Source organism: Castanea sativa, chromosome 11, assembly GCF_040712315.1.
Source record: "Castanea sativa cultivar Marrone di Chiusa Pesio chromosome 11, ASM4071231v1".
Lineage (NCBI taxonomy): Eukaryota > Viridiplantae > Streptophyta > Magnoliopsida > Fagales > Fagaceae > Castanea > Castanea sativa.
Genome location: NC_134023.1, coordinates 50813692 through 50818123, shown reverse-complemented (window position 1 = coordinate 50818123; position 4432 = coordinate 50813692). Strand labels below are relative to the sequence as shown.

The following is a 4432-nucleotide window of genomic DNA, read 5'->3' as shown; positions in this document are numbered from 1 at the left end:
TTATTCTTGCTCCTCCTCCACCTCATAGACAGACCTCCAATCAATCTCAACACGAGGGATGTTGGCAATTTTGAACCACTCTCGACCTTTGCCTTTCTTGCAGTTCTGTTCCAGTAGAGGACACCTATATATATAAAGTTTCAGAAGTGAAGGAGGCAGACCATTCTCTGGGAGGTATTCAAGTTTAGGAAAATCTTTGATATACAACATTTCAAGAGCAGAGAGGTGTTGAAAGCCCTTGGACAGCAGTATTAAATTTGGAAAATTTATAAAACTCAGGCTAGTGAGAGAGATAGGCAGCATCATCATCATCATCATTGTCTTCCCATCTTCCTCAGCCTCAGGAAATGACTGCAAATTCGGAAACCCGCCCATAATGTTGAGATCTCTAAGAGATGTGAGTCTGTGGATCCCCCACTCAAATAGTTGCTTACAGATATTAACCCCTGACAACCAAAGCGATGTAAGATTTGTGGGGTAACCCACTTCCGTGAAGGATATGATGCTTGGACACTGGCATCCATCCGGGAAGGAAACAAGACTAGAACAATCCCATATCTTGATCAAATAGAGGAGAGAGTCTGTGTAGGCCCTCAGGTAAGGACTTAACCTTTTCACAATGACAAATTTGGAAGTGTTCAAGAGAGGCATTATTTTGTAACTCTTTTGTTACTGACTCCAGCTCTGGACATTTGTATACAAAAAGGTTTTTCAAGGTAGCAGGAAACTGGTTTTTTGATGACAAGCATTTTAGAGATGAACATTCCCTAATCTCCAAGTGTTCAAGAAGTGACTCATTACTACTACAATTGCCATAAAGATTCCCTCATTCTTCGCTAAAGAAGAAGAAGAGGAAGAGGCCTCCTCCTCATCAAGCACAACTTGCAAATTCTCACAATTTTTAATGTGTAGCCTTCTCAAAGTTGGAGGTAGCTGGCCTCTTGAAATGCAGGTGAGAGAATGGCAATTATCAATATATGCGTATTCAATACGCATACTATTGGACATCGGCAAGGATTTCAGAGCATTGCAATTTTTAATTTTCATTGTCCTTAACGTATATGGTAGACTGATGTTCACAAGTCTTGGGCATGATCTGATATCTAGCGTTACAAGGGAAATGAGCATATCTTGCCATAAAGATGTTAGCTCCTTACAATCATCTATCACCACATATTCTACCTTTGTTGATCCTTGCATGAATTCCTCTGTCAAATTTGTCAAATCTGAAATAGAAAGAACCATGGACTTCAGTGAGCTTAATTCAATGGGACTTTTGCTTATCACCTCTTTGCATCCGACGATTTCTACCTCATGAAGCATTGGAAGGTTTGGAATCGAAACAACCAATTGCTCACATTTACGAATAGAAATTTTTTCCAATGATGGGAGATGGTGGGGCAATTTTCCTTGCAATTTAGGGCATTTAATGATAGAAAGTTCATGCAAGCAAGGGAATTCTTCATACTTTACTCCACAAGGAATCCAGTCTAGCCATTCTTGCATATCCTCAAAGCGAAGTCTAACTAAAGATCTAAAAGGATTGAAGAAACCATCCCCATAAAACTCAGAACCAACACTTCTCACCCCAGCCATTCCTATAATGACAAGATCCTTTAGAGAGGGTAATTGTCCAATCGCAGGCAAGGATGTCCATTTTTCACAACTACTCATCTTAAGGAGCACCAATTTAGAAAATAAAGGATCTCCTAACCAAGTTGGAAATCTTGCACCAACATACCCCTTAATGGAGAGTTCATTTACCGTTATTGGAGGTTGTAACATGTCAAGAACATCTATTGCAACTCTTGCATCTAGTAAATCATTAAGCACAGACCCCTATTTCATAACCAAAACATCGAAGTTCTTACCATTTAAATCAGCCTTTCTAGCATCCTCAACATTAAGCACATTCTCTAAGCCTGAAATGCAAAGTGTTTTGCGAAGAAACTTCAAGTTCATCAAGTTTCCTACCTTAGATCCGGTATCTTTTCCCACGACAAATTCAAGTAGTGTTTGTAGGCTTTTTAATTATTTTAGTCCCACTGGCATCTCTTTGATTAAATAAGCATCTGTAGTATCAAGATGTCGAAGATTGACTAGATTCCTAATTTTCTTTGGTAACCTTGTAAGTTTGAAACGTCTCAATATCAACGTTTGCAAATTGTATAAAGAACTTATTGATTCTGGTAAACTTGTAATCAAAGTACCAGAAAGATTGAGGTATCTTAAATGTTTCAAATCACCAATAGAACTTGATAGCTCAACAATTTGATATCCACTTAAAGATAATACCCTTAAACATTTCAATTGTGGCAACATATGATAAGAAACATGATTCGTTAAGTAGCAAACTTTCCTTTCTGGTAGCGGGTAGGAAGGTCCATAATGACAAGCCTTCGTGGAAGTCTTCAAATCTTTTGATGCCATCACAAAAGCAAGGAATATAACAGAAATAGCGTACCTTTGTGGGAATTTTGGATTGATTATTAGCATTCAATTTGTCATCCAACCTATAACATATGTCTCCTGCAGCCCATTGAGCTAGATCATTGACCAGGTCATGCATGACAAAACATGATGCATGATTGCTTGATTGTTGGAAAAATGATCTCCCAAGTAGATCAAGAAAATACTCACTACCAAGATCTTCCATTTGCTTGTTTCCTTCTGTTTCTTGAAGTAAACCTTATGCCATGCATAACAAGACTAGTTCTTTCTCTTCGAATTCATAAGCCTTTGGGAATATTGAACAATAGGCAAAACACCTCTTTAATTGTGAAGGGAGATATTGGTAACTCAATCTAAGAGTTGGAATAATAGCACTTTTCTCCTCTGGTATGTCTCGGATGTTGCTATATAGCACATTTTTCCACTGATCATGGTTGTGCTTAGTGCTTAAATGGCCTCCGAGTTCTTTTGCTACCAAAGGCAAGCCCTTACACATCTCTACAATTTTTTGGCCAATTTCTTGAAGTTCCAAATGTTCACTAAAATCTGTTGCCCCCAATGCGTGTTGGGAAAATACATGCAAACAAGCATTTGGTGACAACTCCTTCAACTTGTAACTTGGGGTAGTGCCCATTAATATGAAACACCATCATTTCGAGTTGTGACAACAATCTTACTTCCTAGAGCCCCAAATTCAAATGGACGTTGTAAGACAGTCCAATTTCATTCCAAACATCATCCAAAATGAATAAAAACTTCTTGCCAAATAATATGCTCTTTAGTTTGACTTGAAGTAAATCTAAATCATTAACATCATAGGACTCAGAAGTGACAGATTGTATAATTGCTTTTGTCACCCTTACAATGTCAAAATCATCAGAAACATTAATCCATGCTTTCATATCAAAATGACGATTCACATCATAGTCATCGTAAACTAGTTGAGCAAGAGTTGTTTTACCCATTCCCTCCATAGCAAGTATCGGAATCACAGAGAGTTGAGAGTCACTTGATCCAGCACCCAGCAACAAGTTGACAATAGCCTTTTTATCTTCATCTCTGCCATAAACGTGACCTTCATTCACAAGAGAAGTTGTTGGTAGTCTTGCTGTTATAGTTCTTCCTCCATCATAGTATCTCAATTCCAGATAATTCTTTTGTGTCACACTTTCTTGCAATCTTGTATAAATCTCTTTAATCCTGGACCGCATGTTAGTATTGAACATAACAGAAGTTGGATTAAAACTAACACATGCAGGGATGAGCATGGGTTCCTTAGTTGTGCTGTGTTCTGCATTCAACTTATGTTGCAAAGCTTCGGTTGCAAACTTGTCCAAGACGTCCTCCACATCAAAAGCTAAGTCCCTGAGTTCATCCAACCAGATCTTCGCGGCCCGGCTTGTCATCTGCTTCTATTCTGCATCATCTAGAACTGCACGGATTTTCTGTAACATTGTCTTCCACTTCTTGAGGTCAGCTTGCACTTGATCTTGGTTCAAGAACTCCAACAATTCCGGGGAGGTTAACTTGCTAAACAGCACCTGAAAGAAACCGGATAGAGCAGCCTCTCCAATAACTGACATGGTTTGCTTGTAAGGAAATATAGAAAAGTAACCAAAGAGACACAGAAAATGAGTTTGGAGTGAAGAGTTTTACTTAATTTGTTCTAGGAAAGTTCAAAAAGTCTACAATGTTTCTTGTTTTTCTGATTTTTTCTTAGGCTTACCCCAATTTGTGGTCTGGTTGCATGCGACTTTTCTACTATGCAGTTCAAAGTCATCTACATGAAGACTTTTGGAAGGTAACGAGAAATTAACCAGATGTAATAAGCTAATGAGCTTGAATGAAAAAGTTACATGTCTGGTAGGTAGCATGTGAAGAGATTAAAGGAGTGAAAACATTTGTTTTGATTGGAAAGAAATATTTCTATAAGTTATTTTAGGACCACCATCTTTACCACACAATTTGTCACAACTATATA

At 38.1% G+C, this 4432-nt stretch overlaps 1 pseudogene; it reads right to left on the bottom strand.

Moving 5' to 3' along the window:
- On the bottom strand, nucleotides 1-4034 carry LOC142614989 (putative disease resistance RPP13-like protein 1; annotated as a pseudogene).
- Between the last annotated feature and the right edge of the window lie 398 nt (nucleotides 4035-4432).